Raw genomic sequence first — 22257 nt, 5'->3', positions numbered from 1 at the left:
TCAGAACTGAGCTTGGCAGGCGGCGTTTGAATCACAGACCAGGATCAGCTCAGGTGGTCGCAGGTATAGGAATGCATGCAGGTCTCCTCGGGGAGGCGAGAAATCCTTAAGAGCACATTCTCCCCTTACTAGCACTTCAAGGATCAGCTCAGGTGGTCGCAGGTGTAGGAATGCATGCAGGTCCCCTCGGGGAGGCGAGAAATCCTTAAGAGCACAGTCTCCCCTGACTAGCACTTCAAGGGAGATGCCCTGGGGGCTGAGGAGTTTTTCCTAAATCTGCGGTAGGACTAGCTGTATAGTTTGCAAGACGCTGGCCAGAATGAAAAAGTGGCCCTTGTTTCAAAACTAGGTTAAAAAGTGCTGATATAGCTACTGAAGCTCCAACTCTTTCCTGTCTTCTGCATGTCTCTCTTGTGCTCACCTGTGCAGGCTATTTTTCCAACGCAGAGGGTCTCGGACTTATGATGGCTCAGCTTAGCGTTTCGACTTTGGTTGATGGCACGAAAATGATACACAGTCATCAGAACCTGTACGGCAGGGTTTGAACGTTGATCTTTCCCCAGCTGGCGCTATATGGTCCCATCCTCTCTCGTGATGTTGGGCAGCGGCCGTGATCACAGCTCCCAGGCAGCCCCGCTATCACGCGAGTCAAAAATGAATACACGTACAACCATTCTGTACCCAGATAGCTTCACTGTTCTGTGCCTCAGTTTCAACAGTCAGTCGATGACCTGAGATATTCGACACATTATTATAAAACAGGCTTGAGTTAAGTGATCTTGTGCAACTGTAGGCTAATGTTAAGTGTTCAGAGCACAGTCAAGGTTGGTGAGGCTCAGCTGTGATGTTCATTAGGTGTCGTAAATGCATTTTCAACTCATGGTGACCTCCAATGTAAATCAAGAACGATCCATACTTGCAAAACACAAGTTCAAAGACACAATTATTGAGAATTTTAAGACGACGACCACAGAGCATGAATCCCGGCATGGCCTCTTCGGAGCACAGGACTCAAAGGCCGCCTGGGCCTCACGCGTGCAAAGCTGGCCCTGGTTTGGTGCGACCCGCTGTGTCACAGAGAAGCAGGTGCAGTTGGGGGCAGGAAGACTGACCCCGCCGGGGAGGGGACAGCACATGGTTCCCTGCTCCGGGTACGGGACAGGGTGCTGGGCCACACCCAAAAAGGGCGCTGGCACCCGGGAGTGGGTGCCACAGATTTCAGCACAGAGGGCAGACCGTGTCCTAGGCTGAGCGATGGGAGAAACGGACTCTGTGGTCCAGCGGAGAGGAATGTCTGATGGTGGTAAGTCTGTGTGCGCCAAGAAGGAGAAGCATGGGATGAGATGGAGGGTTAGAGAAAGGAGGACCCACCCTGACGGTCAGGGATGGCTGCTCGGGCAGCAGTAACAAAGAGCCATCCACTGGGCAGCTTAACAACAGACAGTTACTGTCTCGGGCTCTGGAGGCTGGATGTCCAAGATCAAGGTGTCGGCAGGGCTGATTTCTTCCAAGGCCTTTGTCCAAGGTTTGCAGTCCACCGTCTTCTCCCCAAGTCTTCACGTGGTCTTCCCTCTGTGCGGGTCTGTGGCCTAACCTTCTCTTCTTGTAAGGCACCAGTCGTACTGGACTAGAGCCCACCCATATGATTTCATTTTGCCTTCATTACCTCTGTAAGCGTGCACGCGTGCGTGCTCAGTCGTGTCCGACTCTTTGTGACTCCATGGACTGCAGTCCGCCAGGCTCCTCTGTCCATGGGATTTCCCAGGCAAGAAATACTGGAGTGGGTTGCCATTTCCTACTCCAGGAGATCTTCGCGACTCAGGGATCAAACCCGAGTCTCCTGCAGGGGTGCTCTTTACCTCTGAGCCACCAGAGAAGCCCCCAGGCTGGGTCAAAGGTTATTAAATCGTGTCCCGAGGACCCCAGAATTCAGAGGTGCTTCAGCCATCGTGGCAAGCGGCAGATAGATCAGGGTGGGGAGTGGGGGGAGAGCAACACAGACAGGCTTGGACCCCCACCCTCACCCCTGTTTGCATGAGGGCATCTGCGCATTGCTCTATCTGTTGGGACCCTTACGTGATTTTATTAGGATCGAGGCTGAGATGGTTTGAAAGCTCTGATTTGAGGGTATCTGGTCCAAGCACCTGGGGTCTCACTTGCCTGAAGTTTAGGTCCCAGAAGTGCCCATCCTTTCTAATGACAGGTGGGATGTCCCCACCATAGACAGGAGGGCATGTGTGTGGGGACCGCCCCAGTCAGCACTGCCAGGGCACCAGGCAGATCCCGGGGGATCTGGCAGGCTGGCTGGCCTTCAGGTTGAATGTCAGGCCAGCCCCGGGGCATGGAAAGCCTGATTCCTGCTGCGCCGGGGATGACAGGGCCACTGACGTGGGGGACCCTGGTCGCAGAGGGCAGGGCCGCTGGCCAGGACCCAGCTGGGTTCACCTTTCCTGGAAGCCGGGCTGGGCGGGAAGCAGCGTTTCCAGTAAGAAGGAGGCTCAGCCCCTGCTAGCTTGGCACACACCCCCTCATGCTGCAGGGGGAGGGCTCTCGCTGCATCTCAGTGGCCCTAATGAGTGCCGTGGAGAGCTGTTTACAGCTAAGTGGGCTGTAATGGCTTTCTGCGGTCATTAGACACAGGCCATTGGGAGTGCCCGTCAGGCCGCAGGGCTGGGCTCCTGCCTGCTCCCCCTCAGGCCCAGATCAATAAGCCAGGAGCGGACCTGGGTGGGCCGCCAGCTGCCTGAGTATGGACGGCCCCTGGGGACCACAGTAGCCACCTTGACCCCAGGCTGTGAGCTAGCTCGGAGCAGCGAGCTCCCCAGAGTGGGAACCCCGAAGTAGACACAGGGCATTGCGGTTGGCTACACTGTTGGAGGCCTAGACCTGGTCAGGGGGGCCTTTGGGGACTCAACTTGATTCCGTTCATCGAGGGTTGAGGGGACACGGGAGTGGGAGAGCAGGGCCGCCCCTCAGGGCTCCCGCATCAGAGACGGGCCTGGCTCTGGTCTCAGTTGTGCCACAGCAAGCGGTGTTCAGTCTCTGAGCCTCAGTCTTCCCGTCTGTAAGGTGGGGTTAAAGCAGCCCCCTTGGCAGGGTGGCTCGAGGAAGCAGTGGGGCAGTGGTGGGTGGAGCTGGCAGTCAGTGGAGCGCGGCGCCTGCATCGCCACCAGCGTCGCCACCAGCATCAGCATCTCATCAGCATCACCACCATTATAAAACGGATGCTCAGGGCGTCTTCCGGTCTTGTTTCCATTTTGCTTTGGTGGTGGCGGTTGGCCTGTTTTGGCTAACCTCGTGTCAGGTGGCAGACCGAGCCAGTCGGCAGCGGGGGGCCAGCCTCACTCGCCCTCACAAGCTCTCAGAAACGATCTGTGGGGCCTCTGCTCTGTGCTGGGCTTTGGGGAAACAGCCAGTGATGGGTCCCGTGGACGCTGGGCTGAGTGCGGAGTGGGTTCGAGCAGGGTCCTGAGGCCGGGCTGGGTTTAGGAGGCAGCGGCGTGAGAGGCCACAGGGACCGGAAGGGGACGTGGCAGAGCAAACCTGGGGGCGTTTGTCCTGCGTCCGCCTTGCTCAGCGCAGGCTCGCTGTCTCCCCAGGACCACCAGGCAGCTCCCAGGGCTCCGGGAGAGTAATGCGGGCTGTCCGACTCTCTGCCTTCCCCCGGCAGAGCCTGGGAGAGTTAGGGCTCTGAGGTCTCACTGCTCGTTCCTCACCCAGAGTAAGTGTCCTGCGTCCGTTGCTGCAGCCTCCGGTAACTCAAGCCCTGCTGCGGAGAAGCTCCTCCGACAGTTTTATCACCCCCGTATCTTGTGGATCCGAGAGCGGGGGACAGCTCTGCACTTCCTAGAAGTCCAGGAGAAAGATGAGAGGTGGAGGGTTATAAACTCACAGTGCTGGGGCTTGGACCTTTGTCCCGAGGGCCTTGACGAGGGTTCTCACTGCCCGCCTGTGTGAGCCAGCTTGACCCAGTCCTCTTCCTCTGCCTGGAATTTTCCAGACTGCAGCAAACAGCCACAGTGTTTCTCAACCCAGGCCACACCTGAAAATCACCTGGAGGGATGATTTCAAAATTTCCAACGTCTGGACCCAGTGCCTGCTGTTTCTGATCGATTCGTCTGCTGCGGAGATTGTTTCTAAAAGCTCCCTACATGTGAGAATCCAGTGTGCAGCCAGGGTTAACACATGTGAATATAAAGCTACCCACTCCGGTATTCTTGCCCGGGAAATCCCATGGACAGAGGAGCCTGGCGGGCTATAGTCCATGGGGTTGCAAAGAGTCGGACACGACTGAGCAACTAACACTTTCATCATTGATGTTGTTCCGTCGCTCAGACGTGTCTGACTTTTTGCAACCCATGGACTGCAGCACGCCAGGCTTCCCTGTCCTTCACCAGCTCCCGGAGTTTGCTCAGACTCATGTCCAGTGAGTCAATGATGCCATCCCACCATCTCACTTTTCACAGAGGAAAGAAAATGGGCTTTGGAGCTGGGCGTCCAGCCCTGGCCCTGCCCCTTACCGTGTGATCGTAGGTGAGTCGTTCAGCATCTCTGAACCTTAGTGCCAATTTCCAGTTTTTTAATGAATAAAAAAATCAAAATGGAGACGAGAGTTCCTGGCTCTTCAGGAGACAATTGTTGAATGTCAATTAGGAAAACGTGTGCAAAAGCACGGAGCTTTTGCAGCCTCAGCCCCTTTGTTGCGCTGTCTAGAGAGGACAGGATATTACCATGTTGTCTATCACAGTGTACACGAAGCCCGCAGACAGACGGACCCTACTGCCCATTGGTTTTAAGGTAAATCAGGGGTGATGGTCACTTCTTCTTTGGGTCATTGGGTTAATGGCTACTGCCCTTTGTATCTGTCCTCCTTGATTGACCGCCTTGAATCTGCAATTTCTCTTTCCCCAAATTGGGAGGTACTCAGCCTCTATTTGGAGAAGGCAATGGCACCACACTCCAGTACTCTTGCCTGGAAAATCCCATGGACAGAGGAGCCTGGTAGGCTGTACTCCATGAGGTCGCTAGAAGTCAGACACGACTGAGTGACTTCACTTTCACTTTTCACTTTCATGCATTGGAGCAGGAAATGGCAACCCACTCCAGTGTTCTTGCCTGGACAATCCCAGGGACGGGGGAGCCTGGTGGGCTGCCGTCTGTGGGGTCGCACAGAGTCGGACACGACTGAATCGACTTAGCAGCAGCAGCAGCAGCCACCGCCTCTATTTCGTCAAAGACTTTTTCTGCCCGTATTTTCTCTCCTCTCTTTCTAGGGCTCCATTTATATAGATGTCAGGTGCTTAGATACAGTCCCTGAGGCCCTAGGTTTGGAGTTTTGTTCTTTTGGTTTTAGGTTTTTTTTTTCAGTCTGTTCTTCAGGTTGGATATTTTCTACTGATCCATCTTCACATTCACCGACTCTTTCTTCTGTTCTTGTTAATGAAGTGTTAAGCCTATTCAATCAACTTTTAATTTCAGATCTTGTATTTTTCAATTCAAGAATTTTTATTTGATTCTCTTTAATAGTTTTTATTTCTCCACTGAGATTCCCCATTTGGACATTCATTACAGGTATATTTTCCTTTATGTCCTTAAGGACAGTTAGAATAGCTGTTTTAAAACACTCTGTATTGATTTCTATTATGTAAGGATCACATTTTTCTGGGTTTGTGTGTGTGTGTGTGTGCCTGGAAGTTTGGGCCATATCCTGGACATTGTGAATGACGTGTTGTAAAGACTTTGGATTTTGTTATGTTACCCTCAAGCGCATTGATTAACAGCAAATGAAAATGTCTAATTTGGCTGGACTCAAACTCCAAACTTTTTCTCCCATGTGGTGGCCAGTAGCAGAAATCTCTTTTCAGTTCTTCTAACCTTTGTTGCAGAGAAGGCGATGGCACCCCACTCCAGTACTCTTGCCTGGAAAACCCCATGAACAGAGGAGCCTGGAAGGCTGCAGTCCATGGGGTCGCTGAGGGTAGGACACGATTGAGTGACTTCACTTTCACTTTTCACTTTCATGCATTGGAGAAGGAAATGGCAACCCACTCCAGTGTTCTTGCCTGGAGAATCCCAGGGATGGGGGAGCCTGGTGGGCTGCCATCTATGGGGTCGCACAGAGTCGGACACGACTGAAGCGACTTAGCAGCAGCAGTAGCAGCAACCTTTGTTGAGCTGCTTAGAGTGGCCCATGCTTGGATATTTCACAGGTTGGCCAATGCTTTGGGAAGAGTTTATACACAGGATTTGAGTCTGCTTCCACTGACTCTCCCTTCTGGGATTCCCACCCTCACATTCCAACTATTCGCAGTCCCTCCAAACTCTGTTCTCTGGCTCTTTAAGTCAGTAAGATTTCAGGTTTTCTGTCTGGCTTCCCTGGTGGCTCTGACGGTAAAGAATCCTCCTGCCAGTGCAGGAGACCCAGGTTCGGAGACCCTGGGTTGGGAAGATCTCCTGGAGAAGGGAATGGCTCCCCACTCCAGTATTCTTGCCTGGAGAGTCCCATGGACAGGGGAGCCTGGTGGGCTACAGTCCATGGGGTCGCAGAGAGTCGGACACAACTGACCAACTGACACTTCCACTTCATCTGGATTTTCGTTGTCCCCCTTGGCAGAGGCTGGAGTCCACCGTCGACAGAGCCCCATGGAAAAGTCACTCAAATGCCACTCCTGTCTTCCAAGTATTGACTCCCCTCCTTGTCGCCGGCTTTTGGCTGCTCTCCAGGGCCTTCAGACACTTGTTTACGCTTGTCGTCTGCTAGAGGGAGGTTGGTCTGCCGTCTTCACCAGCAGCCCCAGAGCCAGCCATTTGGTCTCACAAGGCCGCACGAGAGGGCAGCAGGCGTTGATCCTGGTCACGCCTGCACCCACCCATCGACATTAGTCACACCAGCCGTTCATCACGTATAGCTGAACATCCCAGAGGCTCAGCTCAAGGACAGGATGCAGAAGAGCCTCGCTTTAAGAGAAGGGGGACTTTGGACTTTCCTGGGTAGTCCGGAGCAGGAGGACCACCGGTTACATTGCAGGAGGCACAGGTTCAATCCCTGGTCCAGGTACTGGGATCCCACATGCTGCGTGGAGTGGCCAGAAACAGAGGGAGAGAAGACAGACTCCGTGCTGCAAGCCAGCCCTGTCCAGTCAAGCTTCCTAGGGTGATAGGAATGTGCTATATTCTGCACAGCCCAACATGGCAGCTGCCAGCCACATGTGGCCAGTGTGACTGAGAGACTAAATTTTAAATTTTATTTCATTTTAATAAACAACCTGCTCCTACTGTGTAGCACAGGGAACTGTATATTCTATATATAGAATATATACATGTTCTGTATATTCTATAATACACAGAATAACTATATATACAGTCATTATATATACTGTATATATATAAAATATGTGACATATATATATACTGTACGCTGCTACTGCTAAGTCACTGCTGCTGCTAAGTCACTTCAGTCGTGTCCGACTCTGTGCGACCCCATAGACGGCAGCCCACCAGGCCCCGCTGTCCCTGGGATTCTCCAGGTAAGAACACTGGAGTGGGTTGCCATTTCCTCCTCCAATGTATGACAGTGAAAAGTGAAAGTGAAGTCGCTTAGTCGTGTCTGACTCTTATCGACCCCGTGGAGTGCAGCCCACCAGGCTCTTCCGTCCATGGGATTTTCCAGGCAAGAGTACTGGAGTGGGGTGCCATTGCCTTCTCCCATATATACTATATAATATACAGAATAACTGTATATTCTATAATAAACCACAGCAGAAAAGATTTAAAAAAAAAGAATGCATCTGTATGTATAACTGAATCACTTTGCTGTACACAAGAAATTAACACATTATAAAACAACTGTACGTCAATTAAAAAATGTTATGTCATTTCAGTGACAAGTTAAAATTTGCACGGCTTCAGGAGGCTAGTGGCTGCTATGTTGGTGCAAGTCTAAGCAAATTCCAGAAATTGGTCTGGAATTGACAGGAAAATAGAAAACAGGGTAGCTGTAAAAAAGAGTTACCAAAAGATTTACTGTAAGAAAGCAGAAGGAAATAAACTCAGCTAGGGCATGTAAAGTAGGATTTTATTTATTCCCTTCCCCCCAAGACGGTACGTACACCTGAAGAGCCCCTTTTGGAGTCCTGTTGCCCTGCAGAGTTGCTCATGGCATTTCAAACTGAGAGTTCTATTAGGCAGCAATTATAAAGGAACACAGACAGGTTTTTTAAAGTTATGAATTCCCCTAAGGTATTCGAGATAGGACATGATTTATAAAAATTAGATTTGCCTGTGACTTCTGGGAGAGCGCATCTCAGATTTGAAGCGAAGTTATCCATCACTGGTTCTGTCTCAGTCCAGCCTTCCCCACAAGGCACGCATCTCCTGGGTGTGGTGGGTGCCTGCCCAAGGTTCCCTGCCAGCAGTGGTCTGAGGACATGGGCGGGGCTGTCGACCCGCCGCCCCGGGAAATAGTGAGAGCACTGAGGTTCCAGCTAGACGGCCTGAGGTGGTACTCCAGCTTCAGCGGGGTGCTATGGGCTCCAGAGCGTCTGTGTGCCTCAACTTGCACATCTGTAAAACGGGGACAGTAAGTCAGCCCACCTCCTCAGGATGTTTAGGGTGGAGGCATGAGCGTGTGGTAAAGAGTACAGAACATGGACACATCAGTCCTTCGCACGTGATAAAATGCTCAGTACGTCTTGGTGACATTTCTCTTTCTTCCTTACCGCCTCCTCCATGCCCAGGTTCTGTCTCCCTCTCCCTGCTCTTTCTGACTGTCCCCAAACCCCATGACTCACCCCTTGTCTCCCCAGCCCTCATGCATCATTCTGGACAGACACCAGAACAGCCTCCACCCCCTCCTCTCCCACCTGCCTGGCTCCCACCCCCGCCCCCCAGCTCTTCTTTCTCCTTTGAGAAGCGTCTGACCTCATGCTCCATTCAGAACGCGTATGGCTGTCATTCTCCCGTATTTCCACCTGCCCTGATTCTTATAGGGGAAGCGGGGGCGGGGAAGAGGCAGGCTAATTGGATACGAAAAGCGAACAGAGGAAGACCGGAACAAGGATCAAATGAGTGAGGCTCTGGCCTCAAGTACAAAATTGAATGGGTGCCCAAGACATTCAGTCATCGAGATAAATAACGTTTTAATGCAGTATTTTTTAAAAATCCAAATTAATGCGAAAGTCACATGATGAATAAAATATCAGAATGTTCCCAGAAGACCAAATCTGCCCCTGCCCTTTCACCGCACCGCCTCCCCCAGCGCCAATGCCGTCAGAGCCTGACTTTATTTAACATCTTGCTGTTTTGTTCATCGTAGAATGTCTTACATTAATTTTTATTTTTTAAAACGTTACATTAAAATATTTATTTTGATGACTCAGATTTTTGCCACCCTTCCTTTAAATTTTGCCCCAATGCCTCGCTCTTCTCACCTTGATCCTGGCCCTGAAACAGAGTCCTTGCGAGCAGAGACTCATTCTAGGGGAAGCCAGCTGTTGGGGGGGGGGGGGTGGGGGCAGGAGGGTCTTAACAGTCCCCAGGGAGCCCTCTGGGGCCACTTGCTCCTTGTCCAGCCTTTTAGCCATTGGAGGCTGGGGCAGGGGCCACCCCTGAGCCACATACAGGAAGACAGTCCCCCTGACACAGTGATCATGCACACCCCCAAATGAGCCCTGTAACATGTACCTCTGGGGTCCATGGTGACAACCACACAGTGCAACCTGAAGAAGGACGCCGGCTGCTTCTGCTCTGAAGCAGCCCAGGAAACGTGTCTTCTTGGGTGCTTTTCTGCGGCCACCTCACCATTTGGGGACCTCCCAGACCCTGGGCTGATGTCTCCTCTTCCTCCTCCCCCTCCCTGATCTGGGAGAGGCAGTCCCATGGGCTGACTACACGCAGGGGTGGGTGGGGTGAGTGGACAGAGGCCAGAGGAGGGGGCCTGGCACTGCCAACCCTGTCATTGCCTCTTCGCACGCCCACCACAGCTCTCTTTCCAGACCCAAAATAGCTGCCCCAGCCCCACCCCTGGCACAGCTAGAAATGCCCAAGTTGTGAGTGTCTGGGGCGGGGCACTCGCCAGATCCCCCAAAGCCTAGGCAGGGTGAGTAGGAACAGGGCGGGGTGTCTCCCCCCTTCCTGTACCTGCGGGGGAGCGGGGGCCCTGGTGTCCAGCAGGCCGCCAGCCAGGCCTGTTGGCATCATCCCACGCTCCCTGCTTCCTGACCCCCAAGGGTGTCCCAGCTCCTTTCTCGCTGGCAGGAGAGAGCTGGCCCGTCTCCTGGGAGGGGAGCCTGATGCTCCTGAGTCAGACCCAAGGGAAGGGCAGGAAGCTGGCATTTCTGGAGCAGCTGATCTGCACCAGGCAGGGTATGAACATCCGAAATTTCAGCCAGCTTTCCCGTCACCCTGTAGGCGGGGCCCAGATCCTCCATCATCGTGCGAGATTTTAAATATTGAAGAAATAGTGCTCAACATCTCTGGAACATTCTGTGTTCTAGCCGCTGGAAGGTGGACGCCAGGCACAGTCTCAGCGGCCAGTACACCCAGCCCTGCTTCATCCCCACAGCCCAGATGTCGTCCCAGCCAAGCGGAACCTTGTATTCCTGGTTATTAAAATTTTAATGACTCCTGACTGCAGTTTCTTCTCCTGGTTTAAGGCAGTGGTACTAGAAGGGACGGGCTTCCCAGGTGGCGCAGTGGTAAAGAATCCACCTGCCAACGCCAAGAGACATGGGTTCCATCCCTGGGTCAGGAAGATCCCCTGGAGAAGGGAATGGCAACCCACTCAGTATTGTTGCCTGGAGAATCCCGTGGACAGAGGAGCCTGGTGGGCCACAGTCCATGGGGTCACAGAGAGTCAGACACACCTGAGAGATTAAACAGCAACAGCAAGAAGGGCCTGCATCTCACAGACTAGGATGCCAAAGCTCTTAGGGCCGAGCCGTTCGATCACGCCTGGGTTTGAACTTGGCTCCCTGTGGGTCTGGAGCCCGAGCGCTCTTTTCCAGGTTGCATTCGTTCCGGGCAAGGCTGGGGCCGGACTTTGGGGCAGAGACCCACCTCCCCACTGCGCGACAGCTTAGAGGACCCCCAACCCTGCGTGCTGACCCAAGGTCAAGACCAGATGCTCTAAAGTGGCCACAGCGACCAGTGATGCCCGCACTCTGGGGACTAAAGGCTTTGGGCTGTCTCGCCCTCTCTTGTGTCCTGTCTGGACGAGGTCTCTGTGGTTCCATGACCCTGGAGTGCAGACATTTAGGGCCCTGCATCTGTTAGGACGGGAAGGTGTGAACAGAAAGACAGGGGAGGGGCTCACCTTACCTGCTCATCCTGCTGGGTCCACCCACCTGGCCGTGGGGAGGCCCTCCGCAGGCTGGAGGGCAGACACCCTGAGGTGTAGTTTATCTAGAGCAGGGGAAGGGGGAGGGGAGGGGGCGAGGGAGGTGGGGAGGGGTGCTGTCGGCCCCCACACGGTCCAGAGTGCCGGCTGGGAGCTGAGTGCCCTCACCCGTGTATCCTTCCCAACCCCTTCTCCTCCTGTGTCAGAGGAAAGTGCTCAACCTCAAGAACTCTCAAAAAGAATACCCTTTCTAACGTAACGTATATTGTTATGTTATATGATAATATTATTACTATACTTTATTGCATTCCATTTATCCACTCCATGCTCTGTGCCAGACGCCCTGCCAACTCTTTGACCGGCTTTATAACCCACTCGGCGGTATCTGTATTCATGTCAGCTCTACGTTACTAGTGAGAAGCCCCGAGGCTCAGGGAGGTTGAGTGCTTTTTCCCCGAGTTGCACTGTCAGCATGTGAACCTGTGTGGCGTGCTGTCTGTCAGGGTCCCTCTGTCCAGCGTCTGTCTGGTGGGACAGGTCCTCCTCTCTCAGCCGCTGTGCCCCCCAAGTCCCCGCTGGACTCAGACACAATTTCGGGTCCTGGCCCCTGTGCACAGGGGCCCTGGTGAAGGTGGGCAGTTCCAACTGAGCAGCGAACAGAAGTACTATTTAGCTTTCTCTTTCTTCTGCTAGAAAAGGCGGTCCCTTTCCCTCTCTTGTGTATTCTCCTCTCTTACTTGTTTCTTGGCTGATTTTTCATCCTTTGAAATGAGACCCCATCCTGGGATCCAGGCCACTGGCTGGAAGAAGCTGGAAGCAGGCAGGCCTGGGGCTGCAAGGGCTGGGAGGTGGGCATCCCTCCCATGTGGGGTGACTCACAACCCCAGGATTCAGGGCCGGGAACCCCCACGGGGGAGGGTCAGGACCCCAGCCGGCAGCCTTCCCTCGGGGCTCCTGGTGGAAGCCCTGTTAGCTTGACCCCGATTCAGCACATGCCTGTGGAAGGCCTTGTGGACCTTAGTATCCGCATCTGTCTAATGGGCTAAAGCCCGAGCTGTGACGTCACCGGCTGGATGATAAAAGGAGACGCGGTCCGTGTAAAAGTGCCTGGTCCAGTGGTTAAGACTGTGCTTCCTTCCACTGCAGGGGGCGCTGGTTCGGTTCCTGGTTGGGGTTCCTTGCCACACGGAGTGGCCAAAATAATTTTTAAATAATTTTAAAGTGCCACACAGATATTAGACATAGCTTGATTATCGTTCCATTCTTTCCTTCCTTTTTTTTTTTCTTTTCCCTCTTCCCTTTCTTTCTTCCAAGTGAAGTTAGCTTCAGAACAAAGCACCCATGGCTGCCTGGGTAGGGTCACTGTCATTAACGGAGGAATTCTGGGAGATTGCAGAGGAAACCCGGTGGGACCATTTACAGAGCCAACCACAGGCGCACGTCCTCGGATTCTCCGGCTCCTCCGACGTCTGCCCGGCGGACCTGTGGGCTGAGAGCCTGTGTTCTGTGCCAGGTCACAGGCAGAACGTGAGGCCTTCCTCTCCTTTCTCTGCCCAGCATCCTCCCTGTTTCATCAGAAGGCAGCAGACGGCAGAGCTCAGATGTGAACCCAGGCGGCCGGGTCTCCGTGCTGTACTTCTTCTCAGACAAGCTAGGTTATTCCTCTGACTGTATTTCTGTTAAAACCAGAACAGGTTTACAAAGGGAACAGAGATGGAATAACCAGAGAACAGCTGCACGAGAATTAAGAAATCGTTTTCGCAAAAGGTGTGCTAAAAAAAAGTCCCATGTTGGTCAAATGTGAATGCCCCAACCGAAGGTGACTCAGGGTTTATAAACAGCCACAAACGGCTGTCCAGCCAGCACCCAAGCAAATGCCACCTGTTAATAACGGGCTGTGCCCAAAAGACCCTGATGCTGGGAAAGATCGAAGGCAAAAGGCGAAGAAGGTGGCAGAGGATGACACGGTTGGATGGCACCACCAACTCAACAGACACGAATTCAAGCAAAATCCAGGAGACAGTGAAGGACAGAAGAGCCTGGCGTGCTGCAGTGCATGGGGTCGACTGGACAACAACAGGCTGTGCCCAGTAACTCGGGGTCTCACGTGAGGCTGAGGGAGAAAGCTCTTCTTCTCTGTCCTGGTTGGACATGGTGAGCTCCGTTTAATGTAAGGAAGTCATCTTCCTTTATTTAAAAAAGAAAAAAGCTCATAAGATAAAAGCTCACTGGGCTCTCGGAATTATTCATATTTAACAAAAGCTGTTTGCTGCTTTGCTCTGTTGATCTGCTTGTTTGGAGCCAACCTGCTGCTTCCCACGTCCCTGGCTGTGTCTCCGCCCCCAGTCCGTGGTGTCAGGAGAAAGAAGAGGAATGGTCCCCGAGTGTCTCCCTTCCTGACAGCGACTTTCAACAAGTGGCATGGCTTTTCCCAATGGTCCGTCCTTGGCCCGAGCCACCCCCGCCCCCCAGGCAACACCCTCCAAAGTCCTGGGTATTTCCTGGGAGCCTCAGAAACCCAGGGCCGAGGCACCCCCGAAGCTCCCCTTCCAGGGGGGACTGGCACTCTTTGGCCAGCAGGGAGGCCCACGCCCCATCCCTCCCATCCTTGCATCTCCTTCCCCGGACCCCTTCCCCCAGATTCACGGCTTCCAGCCTCCAGCCCTCCCCAGGTGTTTGGAGTCTGCGGCATTTCAATTCCATGTTTGCTTTTTATGAAAGGGAAGAGATCCGTCTGCAGAATATTAAGTGGCTCCAGCAGCTTTGGAGGCAGAGCCGCTAATCCGCCGACATCTGCTGCTTATGTGATCTTGGTGCCTGGCAGCCCCATTCCTGGTCCCCTCCCCACCTCGGCCCTTGCTCAACCCCCAACTCCATCTGAGCTCCAGGCTTTCAGGTGCAAAGGGAGAGAATGAGAGATTCAGGCCAGCCCCAGTGCTCGCCCAATGGCAGGGGTGGGGCTTGGACTTGCCCTCTGAGTTCCCCCCGCGGCCCAGGGCAGGGACCTGGCCAAGACAAGCGTCCATGGGAGGGCTCCTCTCCTGCCCTTGGCTCAGTGGACAGAGGAGGCGAGAGGCCGCATGAGTCCAGGGTCTGATGGCGAGCTCCCAACACGCACCCGCACCAGGCCATGGGCTCCATCCACCTGCCACACCTTCACAACAGCTGTTGTCCCCACCTGGGACGTGCTTCTCCCTGCCTCCGACCGTTGCAAGCCCCCCAGCCTTCGAGGCGTGCTCTGGTTGCGGTGCGTGGGGGCTTCTCTCTAGTTGGGCCTTGCTGGCTTCTCTAGTTGCAGCACGTGGGCTCAGTTCCCCGAACAGTGATCGAACCTGTGTCCCCTGTAGTGAAAGGCAAATTCTCAACCACTGGACCACCAGGGAAGTCTGTGAACGGCATGGTCCTGGACAAAACTTGTTTGACCTCTTGGGGCCTCAGTTTCCCTGTCATTAACTCAGGGATAATAATATCCAGTTTCCAAGGTAGCCCCGGGGACTAATAGGTAATGCGTGTTTAAAGGCCTCGACACAGACATTGGTTCGTCAATGTCAATTTCCATATGGAGGCAGCCGAGGGTTCCCACCACTGGTTCCTTGTGTCCGGTCTCCCCACTCTTGGCTCTGATGGGGTTCAGAATGAACAGACAACCAAGCGTGTTTCCATGCTCAGCATCACCTCCATGCCCAGAGTGGGGTACCCTAGAGCTCCCCCGATCCTTCTCTTCCAGCCCCCACAGTGGCCTCCACACTGACCTGCATCCATCCCTCCCTCCCCGGGAGCAGCGTGAGGCTGGGACCGTCTGCCCTGGCCTGGGAGCTGGAGCTATCTCTGAGTGCCCGCCAGAGGATCGGGGTGAGGGCTCTCGAGCTGAGAGCTTGCCCGGGAGAGAGCTTAGAGTGCAGTGTAAATGAAGCCAGAGAGAGAAGTGCAGACGAGTTGATTCAAAGATGAAGTCGCAGAGGGCACTCTGAGAAGCAACCTACCTCGAGGCCAGCTGGCCAGCTGCCGTCGTACGTAGCATCCTCCGTAAGCTCTGCGGTCAGCCTGGCCAGGTTCAGATCCTGTCCCCACATCCTCCCAGGGAGATCTGGGACAGGTGGCTTCCTCTCTTTGAGCCTCGGTTTCTCGTGTCTAAAGTGGGTGGAACAACAGCTCCTGCTTTGTTGTCTGCTAGGAAGTTAATCTGGGTAGGATGGGCTCAGCACCCAGTAAGTGATGGTCATTGCAGTCATCTGATCGGATGCTGGGAGGGCAGGAACAGAGGCTCGGGGGCTCTCAATTTCCCAGCAACAGGCTGTCTTTTTTAACTTACTATCTTCGCTCACTTCCCTCCTCTCCTCCAAGTGGCCCTGGGCTCTGGCTGTCTCACAGTTTAGCAGTGTGATTTTTTGGATCCTTCTCGCATGGAAGGAGCTGAATTTCTAGTTTCTCCTTCCCAGTGGCCACAGGAAGCTCAGTAAATTGCGAGTGGTGGGTGTGGCCGGAGAGGTCAGAGGGGTCTGGTGACATGAACTTCATTGTGTTCTGGAACGTTTTCCGGGGGTAGGGGGTGGGCGGCGCAGGGGGCAGAGGTTGGTGTCCTAGCAGAGCGCACTCAGCCATCATCTGGACTGTGTGGACGCCCACCTCTCGGAGGGGGGGTCCCCCTGCCCCCCCCCGACTTTCACTCATGACACAGATGTCACGGGTCCCCTCCAAGCTGCCTTCACACGAGGGAATCCTATCTCAAATATGTTGCACAAATGAATAATAAAAACAAAGGAAAATGACCCTCTTTATTGAAACTCATTTTATGAATAAAACAATTATTCTGGTAATTGAAAAAATGTGTCGTTAAATTAAATGCAGTGGTTCCTATTAAAATTTTAGTGCGTCTTTTGCTGCTGCCGGCTAGAGGCTGGTAATTATAGTCGAGAGTTTCGCTTTCTCTTTATTGTTTTTTAATCTCTCCGTGCTGCGGCTCTCCGACAATATTTTATGTCAAAGAGATTTAGGGCTGCGATCCAGACGGGAGGGCGAAGCCGGCGACGGCAGGGGGCGGGCAGCCGGGCCCCGCCGTGTCATCCGCCGCCCATGCTGGGTTGACTGTCACTCTGGCCACCCGCCCATCTGGATTGGTCTCTTCCGCTGTCTGTCAGCCTAGTGGCAGCCAATCACAGCCCTCAGGTCCAGTGCCTCCCCGCCCACCCCCTTCTCCGACCTCCTCCTTCCAGGAGAGGGGTTCAGGGGAAAAGAAGGCCTGTACCGGGTCTGTGGGTGGCCTGGGTCTCAGCTCCTCTGGAAGCAGCAGGGTAGGGTGGGTGGGGCAGACCTGAGGTTCTTCCTGCCCTTGTGGGGGCAGTTGAGGAAGGTTCTGGAAACCCTATGTGCAAGCACCGTGAGGGCAGGGACCACCTTGCCTGTCTAGCTCACTGTGGAATTCATGGCTCCCCCCCAGAACCAGTGATGCCTCAGAGGCTTTCGATTCTTGTCGAGGAAGGAAGGGCGGGAGGGAGAAAGAGAAGGCTTGGGCCAGGCTAGGTTAAGCAGAGAGGAGCAATACAGGAGAGCGGGGAAAGGCCTGAAAAAAAGCTCTGGGTTCCTTTCCAGGCCTCCCTCCATCCCCTCCAGAGACGTCGGAGGAGGGAAGACCAAAGACAGTCTCCCTCTCCGCTCCTGGCAGGAGCTGCGGGGCTCTGACTCAGACAGTTGGTAACTGCCCTTGATGTGTTATATGTCTCCATGGCTTGGACTGCATTTCTGCTCTTTGTCTGAGAGATTAAGCTCCTGATGGGCAAGGTCTCTGGCCCTGCAACCTGCCACTGGGAGCTTGATGGATCAGGCTGGGCGTGGGAGCTCCCTGGCATTTATCAGCAAGGCACAGGGAGCTGGTAGGGGCAAAATGCTGCTCTCTAGCCCTGTGGGCTGAGCTCTCAGCACGGGGCCAGAAGCAAGGCCGGGCGAGGGGCTCTGGACCCCCCACCCGCCTGCTCTGTGGCTTCAGGCTACCGTCAGGACCCCCTGTACCATTCCTGGGCTGTTCCCTGTCAGATCCTTTCCTTGGCCTTCCCCTGCTCTGTCCTGGATCGCAGGTGGCTATCTTCTGGTTTCTCAGGCTCCGAGGCAGCTGGACTCCGGTTGAGCGTGGCTGATGGGAGGCACTGGCGAGTGGGAAGGAGAGGGAAGCCGGGGTGTGCCCCCATCTCTGAGTCTCCCCTGGCATTCCTTGCAGCCACTGTGTTTTGTTCGGGACTCCAGCTCCTGGCAGACAGGAGGCCCTGTCCGTGCTGTCCCCGGCAGCCCACCCGAGGTTCTAATAACCCTGCTTCCTCCGGGACCCTTCCCTCCTAGGGCTGGTGGGAATTCCTGTCTTGCTAACCTCTGCGTCGTTCCCTGTCCCCGTTTGCCTTCTCAGCTCCCCTGGAACCAGTGTCCTATAGTGGATTCCTGTGTGTTAATACATCAAGTCATTTCTGTTTCCTGGTTGGACTCCAGCCTGCCCTGTGAACATCGCTGGGAGAGAAATGGGGGCAGAGGGGCTGCCCTGGCAGGGGTAAGAGTGGGAGAGGCCCCGCAGCCCCTCCCAGCCCTCCCCCTGCCCAAGGGAGGCTGCTGTGTCCAGACAGGTGGCTGTTCCTGTCCAGCCCTCTCTACTGATCATTTTATGCTGATCTATTCACATGGGATGGCGTCTCATTTCGCAGTAATTGAGCTATTTTCCCAGTTGGGCAAAGGGTTAGGAGGTTAGGGCCCTTTCCTGGGATGGTAGTATTCTGAAGAATAAATTACAGAGCCATTAACCCTCTGTTAATGGAGCAGAGTGGCTGGGAGGCCAGGGGGAGTCATGCTCTCTGCCCCTTCCACCCGCCTCTTCCCCTTGCCCCCTACAGCGCCAAGTTCAGCTTGAGTCCTCTTAGTCAGAGCTCCATCAGGCATATTTCTGAACCGGGCCAGTTCACCTTGATCTAGAAATAACCAGGGCACTATATCAGAAAAGAGCACAGGGAGAGCCATGGAAGGAGGGAGGGAGCAGGCAAGGAGACAGGCTGGGTGACGCAGCTAAATGCCAGGTGACCTGGAGCCTGGAAAACACGGGGCTTAGTGTGCAGCAGAGTGGCAGGAGGTGCGTGTTGGTTGGGCACCTACTGTGTACCAGGTACTCTCACCTTTATCAGCTTCCTCATCTCATTGAATTCTCTATTCTGTGAAGTAGGAGTCATTGCTCTTATTTTATAGACAGAGGGATCTGAGGTTCAAAGATATTTAGTGGCTGGTCCAAGGTCACACAGACAGGACCACTTCCTGTCCACTCCCGTCCTTCCCTAGTGGCTCAGATGGTGAAGAATCTGCCCACGATACCAGAAACCCGGGTTCAATCCCTGGGTCGGGAAGATCCCCTGGAGGAGGGAATGGCAACCGACTCCAGTGTTCTTGCCCAGAGAATCCTGTGGGCAGAGAAACCTGGCAGCTACCGTCCATGGGATCACAGAGGGTTGGACACAACTGAGCAACTAACACTTGCCCTGCCTCTCTTTGCTAACTCTCTGCCTTATCACCTCCTACAAGACTTACTAAGTACCTAAGCTGAACCCTGGGATGCTGGCAGCGTATAATCTAAAACAGACAGCCCACCAAGAGGGGCACAGGTGCACACATGGATGTGCCATTCATTTCTCCATTCATTCGTTCGTTCGTAAGTCCATTCATTCGTACATTCACCAGATAGCCTCTCTTTGCCCAGCACTGTCCAGGCTCCAGGGCTAGAGTTGTGAATTAGTCAGATTTTTTTTTTTTTTTTAATCCTCACTGAACTTACAGTCGAGCAGGGAAAATTCCCTCTAGGAAGACCGGTGCCCAGGAAGTATTGATGGTAAATCATGGTGAGTGTCACAAGGAATGACGCGCAGAGCAGACCATTTCCAGCAGTCTGCTGGTTGGCTCCTTGCGTAGGCTGGGGTCCTCAGAGCTCAACCGTCAGACTCTGCTCTGCCCTTCGCTCTCCACCCTGCCCCTGGTGGCTCGGCACTTGCTGTCATCTCTAAACCCAGGTCTACCCCCGGTTACTCTCCTGAGCACAGAGCCTCTTCTGACATCCTGCTAATAACTTCCTCTGCTTGAATGTACCTGAGAGTGGAGGGGAGCAGCGCTGTGCTGGGGAGCGTTGACAGCCGGCCCTGGGCTTGTAGCAGCTGCCAGTTTCCATGGTGTAAGCGCTCCCACCATGACTGATTTCAAGCCACACTGACTCATTTGAAAAGACTGGGAAAGATTGAAGGCGGGAGGAGAAGGGGACGACAGAGGATGAGATGGTTGGATGGCATCACCGACTCAATGGACCTGATTTTGAGTAAACTCCAGGAGTTGGTGATGGACAGGGAGGCCTGGCGTGCTGCAGGCCATGGGGTCGCAAAGAGTCAGACACGACTGAGCGACTGAACTCGAGTGAACCGAACCTGAAATGACTGAACAGAGATTTGGGGAGAGACATGCACACGTGCTCGCATGAAGCGACGCAAGCTGACTCTAGCACCCACACCCCCAAGACCACGGGAACTTGCCATCTCCCGCCTCAAGCCGGCACTTTTTCCAGGGTTCCCGGCCTCAGTCCAGGGCACCAACAGCCATCGTGCCAGAAGCCTTCAGCCACTGCCAGCCAGTCAAATGCAGTCACGTGGGACCTGCCGTGTTACATCTTGCCTCTGGGTCTTGCACATGTTTCCCCTCCCTCTAGAGCATGCCCCCACCTCTGGTTGGCTGACTCCCATCTGTCCTTCAAGTCTTCACTTAGACACCCCCTCCTCCAAGAAGCCTTCCCCGATGCTTCCAGCCTGGATTGCCCACTTCTCGCCGCCCACAGCACTTTACCGTGCCTTATCCGAACCCTCGGCCTGCAAACAGTCTGAGGGCAGGGGTTGAACCTTGACAGTGCCCCGGACTTGCCGGGTTTTCAGAGAATGGTTTCTGGGCAAATGACTGAAGGATCAAATTACTTAATAAAAATTAATTGTCAAGTACAAGCAAAAAGGTAAAAGATTACCTCCAGAACCCTGAGCGAAGAAGTAGTGGGAAGCTTTCTTCAATAGTGAGCAACCCCAGCTGGCCGGCCACCTGCTCCACAGCGATCCAGGAAGGCTGCCTGGAAGAGAAAGCCACCTCCTTTCTTCCCACCCCTCTCTCCTCTGCCCCCTCCCTGCTCCCCACTCTAGCTTCTCTGGTCAGCCTAAGAGCTTCCTCACAAGAAAAGACTTGCTAGGGTTTTTTTGCCTTTGGCAGAGAAAGCAATTTTTTTTTTTTTATCAGCCAGCAACAGGGCCAGGGCAGGGGCTGCTGGCGCCCGGTGTCTCAGCAAACAGTGAGAAGGCCAGTGGCGTCATGGTGACAGGAGTCCTTGATGTGTCTCTTTAGAAGGCAATTGGGGTCGTCATTGAAACTCAGCACTGAGAAGGAGAAAGCTGGCGGCAGCAGCTGCAGGCGTGGATGACACGTCTCGGGGGGTCTGAGCCGGTGGCTGGGGCCAGGGGCCACCCCAGCCCTGGGGCAGCAGCAGGACTGGGTGTACCTGATGAGAGGCAGACCTGATCTGCCCCCACACTGGCTGCCCTGGACGGGGCAATGACCACGCCACGTCTTCAGGAGGAGACAGCTGTCTCTGGAGCAGGTCATGCTGCCCAGTGGGCACCAAGAGCTGTGGAGGGAGGGAGGAAGGTCATTCAACAAAGAACACAGCACATCTGGATTCTGTGCCACATGGTCTGTGAACATCAGTTTCAGCATCTCCTAAACAAGATCGGGATTGTCTGCCCACCCCAGGAGGAGGCCTTGCCTTGTGCCCTGGGAGCTGTCGGGAGGGACTGGAAGAGGAATGAGGAAGCTGGGTTGTGGCTGCCCTGGCAGGACGTTCTGCTGGGCAGGGGGTGATGGGATGGGGGTCACCAGCAGGGTCGTCTCCCCTCCTGGCAGGGGTATGCCTGGAATCCTCCAAGCTTTGGGGGAACAGAAAGGACCCTCGCTGGAATTCCACCCCTGTCACCCCCTAACTCTGAGACATTGGGCGTATGACTTAACCACTCTCAACCTCAGTTTGCTCAGTCTGTAAAATGGGCCAATAAAACTCAGCGGATCTAAGCGAGACGAAAATGATCAGCAGACAGCACCGCCCCAGCATCTTGAAACACGTTTCTTCTTCCCTCTCTGCCTTCTGACCAGGAGCCTGATGGAGGCCAGTGAGAGCCTTTAGGGACATCTTCATGGGTTGGACAGTCCATCTGGGGTGGGACTGGCGGGCCCTGCCAGGAGGGAAGGGGTGCAGTGACAGGCTCCACCCGCTGCTGCAGACCTGCCCTCAGTTCCTAAGGTGGGCAGAAGGCCCAGCACGGGACACTCCAGGAAATGCATGCAGGGGACTAGGGTGTGACTACCTGGAGCCTGGGTCCAGCCTCCTCGCTCCCGGGGAGACGGCACAGGGAAGCCGCTAAAGGCGCTGGATCTCATCCACCTCTGCTGCTGCTGAGCTCTGCGGCCAGAGACGCGCCTGCACCTCTCAGAGCAGCCCTGTTCTCTGGTCTCTGACACCAGAGTGGCTGGGTGTTTAGAAACCATCCACAGACTCTGAGATGTAAGCTCCCCTCCAGATCACAAGTCTTGGAAGGTCAGAACTGAAAGGGGTTTAAGGGCACTTGGCCTGGCCCCTCCGTGGACCCACAGGGACCCTGAGGCCCGTCTCCCCACCAACCATGTCCTGCTCCCCTCTGGTCGCCCAGGGCTGGAGGAGGGGCTGTCTGAGCAGCGATCTCTCCCAGCCCAAGGACATCCCCCTCGTCCTCTGCTTCAGGGCACCAGCCTGCCAGCGGCCCCCCGCGTCTCGAAGCGAGTCTCCTGCCCTGGAAAGAGCAGCTGGCCCAGGTGTCATCTCAGAGTGAAAGTGCCCATTAAACCACCATTGG

General features: G+C 54.5%; 1 protein-coding gene and 1 long non-coding RNA gene across 5 annotated transcripts in view; one reads left to right on the top strand and one right to left on the bottom strand.

Moving 5' to 3' along the window:
- SDK2 (sidekick cell adhesion molecule 2) overlaps nt 1–22257 on the top strand; it is a 265615-nt gene that overhangs the window by 58657 nt on the left and 184701 nt on the right. The gene's annotated exons all lie outside the window — the stretch shown is intronic.
- On the bottom strand, nt 8289–15468 carry LOC147350991 (uncharacterized). Its single transcript, XR_015147129.1, has 2 exons — nt 15319–15468; nt 8289–8562 (listed from the first exon to the last, which is right to left on the bottom strand). It is a non-coding gene; the product is annotated as an uncharacterized LOC147350991 (long non-coding RNA).

Source organism: Bos grunniens, chromosome 19, assembly GCF_055505025.1.
Source record: "Bos grunniens cultivar Pamir isolate PY7600 chromosome 19, Bosgru_T2T1.0, whole genome shotgun sequence".
Classification (NCBI taxonomy): Eukaryota; Metazoa; Chordata; class Mammalia; order Artiodactyla; family Bovidae; genus Bos; species Bos grunniens.
Note: the sequence above shows the minus strand (reverse complement) of the source record. Positions and strands in the feature narration are given on the sequence as shown.